Source organism: Anarhichas minor, unplaced genomic scaffold (assembly GCF_050575085.1).
Source record: "Anarhichas minor isolate MPS153535 unplaced genomic scaffold, ASM5057508v1 ptg000012l, whole genome shotgun sequence".
NCBI lineage: Eukaryota > Metazoa > Chordata > Actinopteri > Perciformes > Anarhichadidae > Anarhichas > Anarhichas minor.
The window spans coordinates 1,556,965-1,573,511 of NW_027466458.1; the positions used below are offsets into that span (position 1 = coordinate 1,556,965).

Consider the following 16,547-nt stretch of genomic DNA (forward strand, 5'->3'; position numbering starts at 1 on the left):
GTCTCACGTCCTCTGAGAGCTTCCTTCTCTTCTGACTCTCCCGGCTAACTCTTGAACACACTTGAACTTGGCGTATGACATTTCACATGTTGCTATACGGGAACACAAAAGGCAGCTGGCTAAGAATGGGTGCCCATGTCATCAGAAAACCTAAATACGTCACTGACTTGCTTGCCTAGTTTAACAAAAAGTTAAAATAAATAAAGTCATATCCATCCGTCCGCCGTCGCTAGTTCTCGTTGGGTTTGTGCCGAGACTCTTGGATCTTCTTCCCGCAGTTCATCGCTAGAGTGGAGAGTGCAAACGAGGAAAGGATCATGATCGAGCTCCTTACGAAATGAGACGACGCTCCTCTGGAGGTCGTCCTCAGGACTCTCCTGTGGAAAGTCTCTCTGCCGAAGGCTGTGGTGGCCATCGCTGTCTGGGCCGCGGGCTCCATGGTTCTAGCGGTTTCCTGGGCGTACGGCGGCTGAAGGCGGCTAGTTCCTGGGAGGCCAGATGCTGGGTCTGCTTCAGCCTCAGCAGGAGATGTCTGGGTCTTTCCTTCCTGACCAACACGTGGAAGGGCTTGATCTGTTGTGTTCTGTCCGATTCCTTCCCTGATCCCTTCCTTCCCGCATTCATCACCTCACGGCGCCCCTCCTCTAATCCCTCTTCATACGCTATTGGAGCTGGAATTACCGCGGCTGCTGGCACCAGGCTTGCCCTCCAAGGTCTAATACTACGTCAATGGGATTTAAAATAGTTGGCACAGGCCTGCAGAGGATCAAGTGGACAAGCTATTTCTGTCTATTAGATCACCGTTGCCGTTCTGTCATGGTGGATGAATGAAGTTGTTTCTGGGATAGAAGCTTGCAAACGGTCAAAGACTCAGGTGTGTGAATATATAATTAGAAAAGGGCATGAACAATGAAACTCAGTGAGACAGTCAGGCATGATGGTCATTCCTGCACGCCTTCATGTGTTGCTTTCAATGCTAAACAAATGCTGCAAATATTTTTCTTCACAATAACCACAATGGAAAAGAAGCTCTTCGCTCTATGTTCTGTGTGCACTTTGCACTTTTGTTTGCATCACAAAATAACTTGAATAAAAAAATAAAAAGATGAAATATCTCCCAAAGCAAGTGTTTACAAAAGCGTTTTGCTAACCAAAAGAAAAAGCCTGGTTTTAGCAGACGATAACGACCAGCGATGCACAGGAGGCGATGAAGATTAGAACCTGCTAATGTTTGGCAGCTAGTTTGCTTTTCCGTTGATTATGGACTGTGACTGATAGCAGAAGAGCTGCCAGACGGTTGTCCACGATGACTGCACTGCTCCTTGTCGTAGATGAGATAAGAGAGCAGAGCTGTAGAGAGGCTGAAGAGAAGATCAATCAAACATCCTGAGAACATCTGATTAGGAAACAGTACAGGACAATTATACAATAAAACCAAAATAAAAGTTAAATTTGTCATTGTTTTCTTATTTACTGTCTACAGTCATGGGACATAGTTTGTCATTAAGGATTTTTATTTATAAAAGTTTATATTATATATATAAAACAGTTATCAAAATGGGTCTGTGAAATAATTAACTATGAATTATAAAATTGTGTTTTATCATTAAACGTTGCATATACAAGGATGGGGACCATTTGCGCCAATAAAACAGACCATTACTCCCACGCACGTTAGCTTTGTGCCAATAGAAACTGATTTGATTGTGACACGCAGCAATACGTTTATACAGTAATTCTAATAAGCACTTATTGAATTTGGATTCTTTGGATTGGTTTAAATACCTTGTTATATTATAACTATACCAGTCTTGCTATTGTTCATGTTTTTGAAACCTTTTAAGGTTAGTTACTTGAAATGTAAGCTATGAATGCCTCAAAGACAGACCCAACTAAAAGGACAGCTATACATTTATTATGTTTAGATATGAAAATTATTGAATTATGTTACTGCTCTAACTATTTATACCCTGAAATTACTTACTTGAAATATGCAACTCACCTGCATATACTGTGTGGTTCTACTTCTGAGGAAAACGTAGCAGTGTTTTATTTCAATGACATTTACTTGACAGAGAAATGTTTCTGGTAACGTTGCAGATTCAGACAAACATTCAAATATGATGCATTATTATTCATTAGAGATTAGACTATCCAGCATCATGTTAGAATTCTAAGCTCCACCTTGAACAGACATGAAGCCAATTTAACTAGATGTGCTGATGATGCCTCTCTTGCACTTGAAGAACACATTTGAATGCAGGACTTTACTTTAGAAACCTTTTGTACTACTACTTCTACCACATGCCGATACCAGCATTCCCAGGTAGAGAAATGGTGAAAAGTAAAGCAAGGTGTTGTTGCCTGGAGACCTCCAATCACTAAATCAGGCCTTGAAGAACACACTGGGGTCACGGTCAGAAACATCATTGAAAGACACTCAGCGGAGGTAATTTCCAAATAGCCATATTAGTGACAAATTGCACCAAATTCATCAAAATCACTCCCTTGGGTCCCCAGCAGTACATCCACCAAATGTGAAGTAGATCAGATGATGGTATTTCTCATTATTAACACAGACTGGAGCTGAATCGATGAGAACATTTGCCAAGAATTTAAGCTGCAACAATTTTGATAACGGATTCATCTTATAAACCATTTACTACGCAAAAATGCAAAACCTCTTCTGATTAAAGCTTCTTAAATATGGGTGTGCAATTTGCTCTTTTTCTCTATACATCGCTGTATATAAAATATCTTTTCACCTTAGACTCTGGAGACGTGGGATGAACGGTTTTCATTATTTTCTTACATTTTATACCCCATACAATCAAGCGATTATTAAAAAAACACAAAACCTGACAGATTTATTGAAAAAAATCTACCTTATCACAAACTGTCATATGATATATATATTTTTGTATCTATAGAAATTGTATTATCTACGAATGCAAGTGTGTTAAATGCCTTGAAACCAGCAAATAATTTTGTTTGTCCGTGTAGCAAAATGCTGTGTGAAAACCCAAATGACATAAGAACTTAGTGCCATTTCCATCCATCTACTGAAAAAGAATTGTCAGTTTGTACCGTCAGCTGTGGTTGGTGACTGTTTTCAGCACCGAGGACAGCTCCTCTTCACTGTGACCCGGCTCACATGGGTCGGCAGGTCTCTAATCCCTGAGGTCGTCTCTTTAATTGGGCTAATTGGATTGCCCCGGCTCTTTTCCGCTAATGACACGGAAAGCTTTCATGAATGAATGTGTGGCGGTGATACAGAGAGTCAGAGAAAGGTACAAGGAATGAATAGAAATGCAATATTGGAGTTATGTGCTCGGATATAACCAATGGTTTTCCGTTTAATCACATTTGTATTCTTTAATTTGTGTATACAAATCCAAACAAAAGGACCCAAATACATGAGCTTTCAGACCGATTACAGGGTGTTCAAGCAGTACTTGCTGAATGAGGTTATTATTGATATCAGGACTAATACGTAGGTTAGAAATGCAAAAAAATATGTGCAACAAGCAAATACATGACACTGTGGATTTGATTTTGTTTAAAGTTCCTCTTCAAAATGAATTCCTGTGTGTATGAGACCATCAGCTAATGTCCCAAGACAAAATACACATATGTGTGTTACTTTTAATTGTTCAGTTTAAAACACTGTAATAGATAATGAACTTGTAGTTAAAAAGTAATTTCGCCCATTATGTTCCGTGCAGTAGAAAATCACAGACAACCTGCGCCTCTTATTAAACTTATCGGATGACACGATGCATTATGCAAATGTCATCATCTGCGTGGGCGACCTTTTGAGGATTTCTTCATTAAACTGCAGAAACTACAGATCATTCAGCGATTTCCTCATAAGTCATCACTTTTATAATTCGTATGCGTTGTGTGTTATATATATTCCCACGACCTCTGGTCCAAATGGAGCGGCCTGATCTCAAGCTCCTTCTTATCTGTGGATCAGCAGTGTTTCGCTGGTCTCCACAGGCTCTGTTGTGCCTTATCTAATTATCATTAGTTTCCCACTGAGAATAGTGTGTTGTGTGTCACGTGAGCGCCCTCTGCTGGGCCCCTGCAGACTTGAGTGGTGCGCCCCGTTTTCTGCTGCACGTTGTCTCTGCGGTAGGTTGATCTGTCACGAGCTCTAAATAAGTTGCTTTTTGTTCGTAGAATTGTGTTTCCTACAGGCTACGTGTTAAAGAGGATTAATAATTTCTATAGCAAATGCTTTATAGTGTAATTTGTGGTAATTTATTAAATTCACCACAGTCCATAACTTGCTAGTTTAATGGGAAATCTCCGTGGAGTAGCATGCTAACCAACAGCTAGCTAAAATAATTGTTTCTTTGCTTTGGCAGTTCCCAGAGCTTGTTGCCGTGAGGTGGGCTGTGAGAACCCTCATGTGATTCTGTTTTATTCATATTGGTGTTATATGACTACTTTCTTTCAGGTACCAGGAATATGGGACACTCTGCATATTCCAGGAGAGGGGCAGAAAAAAGTATGGACCACACCCAAAAGCTCGTAATTCAACAGAAACCCAATGTACCATCTTATAGTATAGTTTTAATGACAAAACTGTTTTGTGATTTATCAAGAAAAAATGTTGTTTGTCATCCGGCCAGCAAATAAGTTATAGTCAACAACTGCTACTGTGTAAAGGGAATACTGCTGTTAAAAAGCACCTTATTTGTTTAAAGTGTTTGCAAACCAAATGTTATTGCACTTTTGTTCATATAGCAATACTTTTAAAATAAAAGTGCGCAATACACTACTTTTGAATTCATTATTGAACTTTGCGCATAACAATGCGATTAATCGCGATTAAAAATTGTAATCGTTGCCCAGCACTAATATATATGTGTGTATATGTAAATATATGTGTGTGTATATATGTGTATATGTAAATATATGTGTGTGTATATATGTGTATATGTATATATATGTGTGTATACACACATATACATATATATGTGTGTATATATGTGTGAATGACATAAAATAAAGTTATTGATAAATACATTGTTTATTTTATTTACAAGAACTATAAATGATTGAAAAGTAGTTATTTAACATAGCAACTGATTGAATTATTAACTGATTATTAATTTAGAAAACAATGTTATGAAAAAGAACTATGAATGAATTATTGAATATATGATTCAAAAACTGATTAAACCTAAAACCTTTACAATATATACTGTATATATATATATATATATAATCCTTCTGAGCAGGGATTGTAGGCACGGGCAGCAAAGGGGGGGGGTCTCTAGATCAGACCGTCACATTATGGAGACTGCTCGGTTCAGCCCTTGCAGTCCTCAAATGACGCAGACTATGTAGAGCGCGAAGGATGGGTCCTCCGAAGGATGCAGCCGCTGGATTGAGACATATTTGTCATGTGGTGGCTCTTCTTCATTGGAATAGCAGATCCTTTCCACATGGTGTCCCTATTGCCTCAAAATGAAAACTGTGAAGGTGTCACTCAGCTGATAACCGCGATTTCACTGTATTACATCTTTTCAGCATTACTGACGGGTTGCTTGTATTTCTTCCCTATTCATTTTATGCAGCATCCTCTATGTTTTATTGGAGCACATATTCCAACATTCAAAGGTTCGGTGTGGACGAGGACCAGAGCAATGCCAGCAAAATGCACTTACATAAAAGTTGCCCCTAATGTGACAAACATTTTGTACATTCAACAGCCAATGACATGATTTAACTAAAACTTCAGTCTTCACTATGTGTGTCGGTACACACGCTCAAGCTGAACACGCATCCAGTTAAAGTTAGAGACATTACTGGTATTTTACTGGAAGCAATTGTGCAACTGTAAACTGGATTGGACAAGAAATTCACCAATAGTGATTACATATCCGAGAAGATGTAAAAATGAGAAGACATTGTAACAAGAGTCTGCAGCTCTGTGAAAGAGCCTGTAATGCTCATTGGAAAGAAGCTGCTCAAGTTACATTTGTGACCTCATGATGGCGCCAGATAAAAGAATCAGGGGATCGACCTAAGTTCAAAAGCACAATGAATGGGTACAGAATCACATGTAAATCCAACATACATCTGTGGAGACATTTCACTCAGAATACCCCCCCCCCCCCCCCCCCCCCCCCCCCTTTTCAACCTCGGAAATGATAAAGTAATTCTTCTTCAAATGTCAACCTGCTGGTGGATTAGTTTTGATTATCCCTCATGCCAGAAAGGAACAAAGCGTCACCAGTGAAGGGAGCTCAACACAGTGATCCACCTAGTTAACATCCAGTACACACATGAATAAAAGTAGAAAGAATAAAATACATTAAAATTAGCCAAACTTAACAGTTCAAACAGGAAGGTAATCCAGGCCCTTTAGAACAAGTAACCGAGAGGAAGGCAATCGTAAAAAGCCTTTATTTTAGTGGCTAAATCATTTTTAAAAAGCCAACATCTTTCGACCACTGTCGCCCTCCTTCAGGGCATTTAGCAAACAAACAAAATGGGTGTGGCTGCACCTACTGTATAGTAGTATAGTAGCAGCAACCAATGGGAGGCAATCACATGGCCTGGATAATATAACATGTCAGGTGAAACAAATGGAAAATAATCAAAACACAAAATAAATGATATATTGTAAATAGGTAGCCGACTCATAAATAGGTTTTTAACATGTAAGCCATAGAGAGAAAAGAAAACATTATTCTGTATTCTGTCTCTCCCTTGACCAAATGTTTAATGTGCCCTCTATTTGCAACCTAACAGTTACCTTAAACGTTCCATTAGCAACCCATTAGGCTCATATATGGCTAATTGGATGGCTAGCGTGGTTAGCATTAGACTCATCACAAATCTACAATCACAAAACAGCCACAATAAAAGAAAAAACAGCACCAACAGATCATGCGCCAAAAAGGGAATTTGGAGAGAAGATGCCAGCTGATATTTGCGTGGTCACAGATCAGACAACAAGGAGACGTGACTGACAGTTAAACTGATAGCTGTAGAAATGTGCCAGTAGGCGTTGATATAGAAACAGATTGTTCAACCCAAACCAACGGCTGGTGGTGTAACAGACTTGACAGTATAGCCCTGTACGTTATGCTCTCAAGTTTCACAAAGATCAAAACCTTCTGGTCGGTTTGCACTGGAGAAACCTCACGATGAGTCATCTGACAAACTTCACATGGAAACCTTTGTGATTGAAAGCTTTTTGATGTATAATATATATACACTATATAATACATGCCAGCGGGAAATGGCTTTCTATCTTCACAAGGAGGACTGAAAGCCACTGAACCAATCAAGCTGCCCATACATTATCTCCTCCTCTTGGTCTCCTTCCCCTCTTCCCTCCGTCTTTGTTAGGGTTATGTATGTATGATGAGGCACCCCGGAGACCGTCGATCCTATGGTGTTTTATTTAAAGGAGCTCCTCTTTCCCACACTAGGCTTTTAGCACAGCTGTAGCCTGTGACCCACTTCTACACAGACGGCGCCAGGAACGAGGAGAAGGTGACAGCAGAGAGAGGAGGTGTTTTGAGGAGACGGATTTTGCAGGATAAGGAGAGTGAATGGATGAATGAGGATGAGGAGATGATGAGGGTTAATAAGGGCAGAGTTTAGGGAAGAAAGATCACGAGCTGTGTGCAAATAGTGTTGTAGTGGTTATTGTACGATAAAGACCTTTTCACAGCAGCCATTTTGACTTCTCACAGCAAGGACAGTTGTGATTTCCGGGTCTTGGTATTGTGCATGCACTCAGTGGCACTCAGTCATCATTAATATTAATTCCAGCCGTGCTTCACCTACTTCGGCAAGTCAAAGGGTTCATGGAGTGTGAACCAGGGCTACTCAGATAGTGTACTGAATGTAACGCCGTTGTGCGAGATCACTGAAATAAGTACACAGGAATGTACACAACATCAAGTGGGTAGTTAAAACCTACGGATGGTAAACAATGTGAAATAGATGAAGCAAAGAGCTTTAAAAAAAGGCCACATCACCTCCGCTCAGTTTAAAGGAGCTTACGCATTGACTATCTTCATATGATCATTTTGTGAGGATTTATGGTTTATGCGAGGCTGAATTAGATAGACTCATTATTGGGGTTGATTTTAAAAGGCACTGTGGGCGCAGAGTCGTAATAAACGAGGCACATCTGAATTAGCAGACGCAGCCTGCAGCCTCAAGGGCCTTCGGAAGTGATTTATATTGCAATGCGTCCACGTTGTTTCCTCCCCGCCCCTGTATTTGGCTGCAATAGATATAATATACCAACACATCAACACACTATTATGATGTAGAGATAAAAATAGTTGGTCGCTTAATCGATTAGTCCACTGGTTCTGAAGCTGGTGGGGCCCAAAGGAATGATGGAGAACTCTCTGCTGCTTCTAAAGCTTTTTGTTATGCTAGCAAAGCTAATTTGCTAACCTTTACCCAATATAGTTAGGCATGACAAAAAAAAGAGTTTGAGAATCATTGGATCAATCAGTCGACAGAAAATGTGAAAGTGAATCTGCAACTATATTGATAGGCAGTCCAATCCAAATTCATTTTTTAGTTACATCTAAAGAACAGTTGACCTAAGTGCAGTATAATGAAAGTAAAGAAAAAAGCCATACAAAGACAAAAGTAAAAAAACACAAGATATGCTTAAAAGATGATAATATAGTTTAAGTCATATTAAATGGCAAAAGAAATCACCTCAAATGTGAATATTTTCTGGCTTTCTTAGGCCGGCTATTTGACTGGATCATATCGGGGTTTTTCGGGGGTTTTATGTTATTTTATAAACTCTCTGTTTGTCCTAAAAGCACCTCTGGTTGATGTGATTTATAAGGGGAAAACTTTCACTTAAAAGTACCGCCTAGATGAATGCCGACTCCTTTTACACACGCACACACACACACACACACACACACACACACACACACACACACACACACACACACACACACACACACACACAGTGAGAACAGATGTGAATGCAGGAGGGGGGGGGGGGGGGGGGGGGGGGGCACTTTCAGTCTATGAAGAGATGTGAGCTGACGTGGCTCTTGTGAGACGGGCTCACCAGGACGGGAAATGGGATCGTGCAAGTGTCAGGCACGTCCCAAAATCCCAGCCCTGCCAAGCTTCTTGGCTGCAGAGAGCTGACCCCATGTGACCTCCCTCAGGGCATCCTTTGAAAAAAGGGTGACATCATCTTTGAGAGCATCTTTCTTTTTTTTTTTTGCACAGAGCAGTAAGAAAAAGTCTTTGTCTGTTAAATCTGTTCCTCGCAAGATTTCTACACTGCTGCCTCTTCCTCCCCCCCCCCCCCCACCCCCCCAAATCTCACAGCACCTAATGAACAAGAAAGATGTAAAATTCATGGGGGTTCATTAATTATTTAATATTAATAAGAAAAGCAGCATAGGCTAAATGTGCTGCAGAAGTCAGACAAGCTGGTAACTGGGTCACTCCCCAGAAACCTCATTTTCCACCTGCTGACGCCAACGTACATCCAGGCCGGGTCCCAGTTTATTTGAATGTTTGAGTATTAAATGAGCTTTAAAAACACCAATGCCGACATGATTGAATTTACGTTTTATATGTATACGTTTTACCTTTGTCTCTTGCTGACCTTAACTAAATTACCGAGTACATTTCCAGATGAAAATCTGATTACTGCAAGGATTAAACTGCAAAGGGATTCACTTGTAAATCTGCAGGCCTTGGGCCTCTCTTTTTACCTAGAGACAGCATAGGGGCGAAATCTGATTGGATAAAAACAAGCTGTGCTGGAAGCAGCGCTGAAAGCAGGGCAACAGAGGAAGACAGTAGCTATGCAATGAGATAATAAAGCTGAAGTGAAAAATACTTAGAATACATGTAGTGTAGTTCTGAAGAATTATTAAATTATAAAATAGCTATAACTTTGTGATTCTGTCTCGGCCAGCAGAGAAGGCTTTGCTGGCCCTGACGGCCCACCACTGATTATTGACAATACATCAGCGGGGACAGGACGGTTCAGTTTGAATGAATATCAGACCGGCAGGAAAACATGCAGTTTCAGTTAATGTGTCAACAGCGCACAGGATCTCTCTCTTTGAAATCTCCATGGTGCAGGATTTGTTTCCATGCCAGCGTTCATTCATTAACAGTTGGATCAGGGATGCAAGTAACTGAAGAGTGAGGAGCTGTGAAACGTTATGTAGCAGTGAATCGCGTGTGTGACAGGTGCGCACGTTGAATAATGCATAACGCTTGGTGCCATTTTTCATTGGAGCAGCAACGGAAGTGTGACGGCAGGCTGCGTTGACTGTTAACTCAGACACACGTACGGCGAAACGGGCCGACGAGACGGCACAAAACACATCGGGACAAAACGCTTCGGCTTTCAAGTAACAAATGAACTCTCTATGCAAACGTTCTGCGGAGGTGCTGGGTCATGTTGGGTTGGGCGACAGGTTAGCTGGAGGGTGCTGCGTGTGAATCTCAACCTACTGTTTGATGATGCATTTTGTCTGTTTCAAGTAGAAGTGGGCCATGTGGATAACATGCTCTGTGTTTCATATCATGATATTGATATACTGTATGTATGTTCGGGCAGCATTATTATTTGATTATTGGGTTTAATTATTTATTCAGTAGTTAAAATACTCTAAAGTCATTTTTTAAGGCATCGCTGAAGCAAAAAATGTCGACCTTTCCCTGATCCAACTTCCCAAATTTGTGAGAATGTGCTGCTTTTCTCTGTTTCATGTCAGATCTTTGGGTTGATCAGACAAAACATGCAATTTGAAGACATCATCTTTTTTGAATATTGTGATGTGGCATTTTTCACTATTATTAAACATTTTACTAAACAACAAACAATGAATCACAAAATTAGTCGTTTGATTAATCAATAATGAAAATACTAGTTGCAGCTCTAACGTTGATATCATTCATTTTGGAGAATTTTTTCTTAATCATATGTAAGTAGGGTTCATTCTCATGATCGTGATATGTCAGGAAGGCCTTGAGGGAGTTTCTTAAAATTTGGCACAAACTTGGAATTATGGATGACCTGATTAGAATTTGGTGGTCAAAGGTCACTGTGAAAATAACTCAAGAATAAATCCGCTAATTATGATGATAATGATGAAGTGATGACATTTTGTATCCAAAAGGTCAAAGGTTAACTTCACTGTGACATCATAACATTCTGGCCATTATTCAATCAACGCCATAGCTCAGGAACAGAGATTGTGATTGTGATCTTGGGTGCCCACCTTGAAAACTGTGGTGATTGTGTAGATCGTATGCCGGGTTGGAGATGTGTGTGTGTGTGGAGCATTTACCTTTTAGATTTCGAACCGTACCTTCGTTGCAGCAACATCCGTATTTGAAGCTTTGTCTGCTGTCATGGCGACAGCTTTGTGTTCTATCAGAATCTGCTTTATTCGCCAAACATGTGAACACACACAAGGAATTTGACAAGAACAACAGAGCCCAATACAGTTTTATCCAAGACACCCTTAGACCCTCGACTCGGATGAGGAACAACTCACAGGCTCTGATTTTGTCCTTTTCTCTGCAACGAGCTGCTGATCTGCCACAGCTCGTCGTCAGAGGGGGTGAGAAGGAAGACTTATCCAACATGGCTTTGATTCTGTCCCTCGACACTGCCTCCACACTGTCCAGCTCCAACCTGACCTGCTGACCTCCATCTGTAAAAAAGAGAAGTGAATGAAGACAGCTTGAGTCTCACTGGAGATTATTCACTGCATCATGATATCGTAAATGGCAAATGTACTTGTATGGCGCTTTTCTTGTCATTTCTTGTCATTATTCAGAGCTACGTGAGCAACTTGGGGTTAAGTGTCTTGCCCACTAGTCCATCGACATGGACTAGTGGATCCTCTGATTGAAGGACACTCCTGTTCTACCAATGAGCCACAGTCGCCCCATAATAGTGATAACTTCCATTTCCCACAAAGGTACCTTTTATTAAGTCTTCACGACATATATTTTATGAGTCTGGACAGACATGGATGTAAACTGCTACTTGAGTGGCTGATAATCGTCATATTGAAAAAGTGTAGTAACATTTATTTTTTTAAATGATGATCAATCGATCAATCGTTAAGCTCTACGTCATATACCGCCCAGCACTAGCTTAAAAAAATGTTTTTTTATTATTATAAAAAATTATTTTCATAACTTGCCTTAGAAATATGTTAAATAGTTTTGCAGTTTTTTTTCTTTTCTTTTGGGACTGATGCAACTGGAATGTGTGTACAGATGATTGAGCTCTTTGGGAGAAAATATCTGAAAGACCACGTCCGTGGCTTGCACGCAAGCCTCCTTGGTCGCTGAAGGGTTAAACGTGGTTTGGTAGTAGGAAGTGGGTGGTAAAAGAGCTGAGGATGGAGCGAAGCCTGTGCGGCGACCACAGAGCGTTTTCCTCGAGAAAATCAATGTTTCACCGGAGGAGAACAGAGTGAGCGCATCCGGTATTTGCGAGAAGCCACGGGGGACAAAAAAAACGGACCAAATCCATCCACCGGAGGACGAAAACGTGAAGCGGTCCGTTTGCCGATGTGCGTGTTTTCACCAGAGGGACGTATAGAGTCGCCACACATCCTCATCGATCTCGCTTTTTTGTTGTTGTTGAATGCTCAGAAGCTCTGACGGCGCGCGGATGTGCCGTATTATCGAGATTCATAGTCGTGCAGTAATGTGCAATGTGCATGCAATGAACTCCGTGTCCATGCATGCACCGGTGCCGTCTCAGCAGCACAGGATGGGGTTTGAATGTGGTTTGGCTGCCCGGGGACTCCTCTACTAACATGCAGCGGATTTCTGCAGCTAGTTGACCCGACAGAGGATTGTTGTGAGAGAAGCATTTTTTTTAAAAGGGTGACAATAGCCGCGTGGATTGATTTTTAGCTGCTATTTAGTAGTTTTAAGAGGTTTTTTGGTTGCTGTTGTTTTTGAACTGTGATTCGCAGTAGATGTGTTGGGGGGGGGGGGGGGGGGTAGGGGTGGTTGTGATGTGTGCAAACTTGTTTGCCTCATCTGTGGTGTGATAAGCTTCGGGTTGACAGTCTGGGCTGTTTTCTTCTCTGTCTCTCAGCTGGACTTCACTTCATGCAGTGCACGCGGATCCCGCGTGCTTATTCAGCAAGTTCCCACCACTGAGTTTGTCAGAGCAAAGGAATGAGGGCCGGGGGGTCAAGCAGATGTGCCACTTTTGTTTCATATACATACGTTGATAGTGATATTTGATATGTTGTGTTTGTAAGAGAGAATATTTCTCGTTCGCTGTTGTTTTGCTGCACTGAACATAACGGCGCAATTTAATCCTTATAGAATTTAGCGTGTTTACCTGCGTCTCGCCGGTAAAATGACGTTAAGGGCAGCCGACAATCTGCCGAGCGTTGCGGTTTAATAGTAAACAGGCTCTCGCTGAAAGCCACGCGAGAGTGGAGGGGATTGGGGCTTCTTTTCACACACTCCGTCACCTGGAAACCACAGGAGCCCACGAGAACCCTCCGCACAGGTGTGAATCCGGACACGCGCCATGGATGACTCAGGGATCATCCGTAGACGGAGGCTGCAGGTGAAACGTTTTTTAAAATTGTTTATACCACCAGCAGAAATGAAATGTATGGATGCTGTAGAACATGTTTTAATTATTAATACTGGGAATTAGCCTTTTTAAGGAAAGCCAGTGTGATGTATGGTGGTTGTTTGTTCATACTTTAAATTCATTTGTGTATTAATTTAATCACATTTTAATCTATGGATGTTTCTAAAGAGATCCCCAACCATATATAGGCCCTTGAGTGACTTCATAAAAATAGTATGAAAAGGCATACAGCCGTAAAAACCACAACATGGAAGGTGTGGAGTCAGTTGATCTAGTAGACAGCATAAAACATCACCATTTCAGACAGGAGTGGAAACCCCTCTGTCACAGTATTTATTATACATGATATAGTCACATTTCTGGAAAATCAATTGAGAAAACTGTTCATGGATTCAAAAGAGTCGACTGTTTTGCTCCGCTCCAGATGACTGCTCATGGTTTATAAAAGATATAGACAAGCGACGTTGGAAGATTTCTTGCAAAAATGTTGTTTGGTTGGCAGAACGTGGCAGTGAAACTGCCAGGCTGGGAGTTCCCACTCCTACAGGTGCTGGGCTCCAGCTGTAAGGCCTGTGGATTAGAGCAGACTCTAATTTAATGATTTTATGATAAACGCATGTCTTTGATTGAGTGTGATAGGGACAATTACATTCTAAGGAATACAAGACCATCTGCTATCTCTACCTCCAGCTCTTCTTTTGTTGATCTGTACGATTCAGACTAAAATGTTTGATCATTGTTGTTATAGTGCAGGGAGAGATACAGTCAGTTTGCGATCATTAACAGCTACGAAAAACATTTGGGGAACGGTCTAGAACAAGTGACATTTTTGGCATTTTTACTTAAAGAGGTTTGACTTTAAAGGCAGGGTTGGTTATCTTGAGAAACTGGGAAGAGTACGCTAGATTTTGAAAATGATCTTTCTTTTCCAGCTAAAGTAGCTAGCAGCACTAGCTCCAAAGGTCGCCAAATCTAGCAAGAAAGTCGCCAAGTCGGCGACTCTGACATCCCTCCAAAGCCACTCCCCCAAAATGACCATCATGAACGTAAACAACAAACATGGCTATTGTCAGAGCATTTGAGTAAGGTGAATGCTGTCAGGATGTAATGAGAATTTCAACCAAAATATCAAAAATGTTTTTGAGGGTGATTACCATCCCTGCCCTTTAGCAACTTAAAATAATCAATAATATTCCAATTATCAAAATTGTTGCCGATTAATGTTGTAAATTGTTCTGTAATGTTTTAAATCGATCGAAGAGTCGCTATTCTATGGCCTGTTAGAAGAAATAAGGGAAGTTGCCCATTGTCCGGCAAACAATCCAAAATTCAGACATTCAATTCAAAATAATGAAAGACTTAAGAAAAGCAACACATATTCACATTTGGGAGGCTTGAACCGGAGAGTATTTGCAATTTTTGCTTGTTTTAAACTACACAAATGCAACGCCTATATTGTTTCGGCTGGACTATAAATAAGCTTCTATTGAGTTATTACACATTATTGCTCAAATCAGGCACATGTCACATATGTCGTTTTTGTGTGCTGTGGGCTTTGTTATCTTAAAATATAGTTGTCCTTTTAATTTAAATCTTTTCTCAGAAATAAATTGTAGCTGAAAGTTAAACAATGCATTTGAGAGCAGGGGGACAGCAGATCATTTGATGTGAACATAAATGTAATGCACACACAGTAAGACACACACACACACACACACGCACACACACACACACACACACTTAGCCCAAGATGGACTTTGTACCCAACTAACATATTTAACAAGGAGCACACAGACACACATTCAAGAAGACGGTGAGTCTAACTTCTGATTTCAGTCAGAGTGCATGTTAATGTGTGTGAGTGTGTGTCAATCCATTCAGTGGCCCCACTAAGCATCTTGTGTGTGCTTGTTTGTGCATAACATCCATGCCTATATGTACGCCTCAAAACGACTCCCACCCCCCATGCTTTCCATTTCCATCGAAGTGGTCGATATCCATATCTCAGGAGGAGGAGGTCTAAATGCCGAGGATGTGGCGCAGTTGTCGGGCCCATTAGCAGGACTAATGGTGGCCTAACAGCCCCGCGTGCCCCTCAGGGAGGAAGACCAACCACCAGCAGCAGGACGGGTTGAAAGGGGCAGCAGCGGAGACCTGAGGCGGGCGGCAGCTGTGGGCTTACAGAACACCCCACTTAAGTGCTCTTACAATATCTGGATCCCTCTACTGCCTGGATCTACTTTCACAGCGGAGAGAGAGGATAGTGTGTGTGTGTGTGTGTGTTTCATACGGATTACTTTATGAGTGTGGACACTGAAAATAATTAGGGAAAAACAAAAGTGGACCTTGAGATCAGTTGGTTTGCTCAATATTGAAACCTATTAGTATCATAAATGAATGCAATCTTGCTGAAACGACTGATGCTGCCGTTCTCCTTGGGAGGACTCGGTCTCTCTCACGGCCACTTGCAGTCTCTAGTATCCTGATTGATCCATCCTGCCGTCACCCTGAAGCCACAACGTCTTCCTCTTCTCTCCGTCTCGCTCTCGACTGTCTCCCTGGCTTCCCACAACACACTTCTCTGTTATTTATTTACCACTCAGTTCTCCCTCATCTCCTCCTTCATCCACCCATCTTTCTGTACGTTTCTCCCCTCCCTCCTCACTTTCTCTCTCTCATTCTGGCAGATCCCCGCCACACGCCTGGCACACCGTTTTGAGGGCGTGCCATGTGGCGTGGGGGCTGTCATTGTCGTTAAACAGGAAATAAATCGCATTACAAAATAGTACATTCATTTAGCAGATGTTTCTGTCCAAAGCGACTTACATTTTTCTCCCCAATATGCTTGCAGACCTTATTCTCTTCATGATCCTTTCTGTCTTCTTCCTCGTCATTTTACACTGGTGTCAATTAT

At 41.3% G+C, this 16,547-nt stretch overlaps 1 non-coding gene across 1 annotated transcript; it reads right to left on the bottom strand.

The window, feature by feature from the left end:
- Positions 1 to 665: 665 nt before the first annotated feature.
- Positions 666 to 712, bottom strand: LOC142948734 (18S ribosomal RNA). Its single transcript, XR_012953539.1, has one exon. It is a non-coding gene; the product is annotated as an 18S ribosomal RNA (ribosomal RNA).
- Between the last annotated feature and the right edge of the window lie 15,835 nt (positions 713 to 16,547).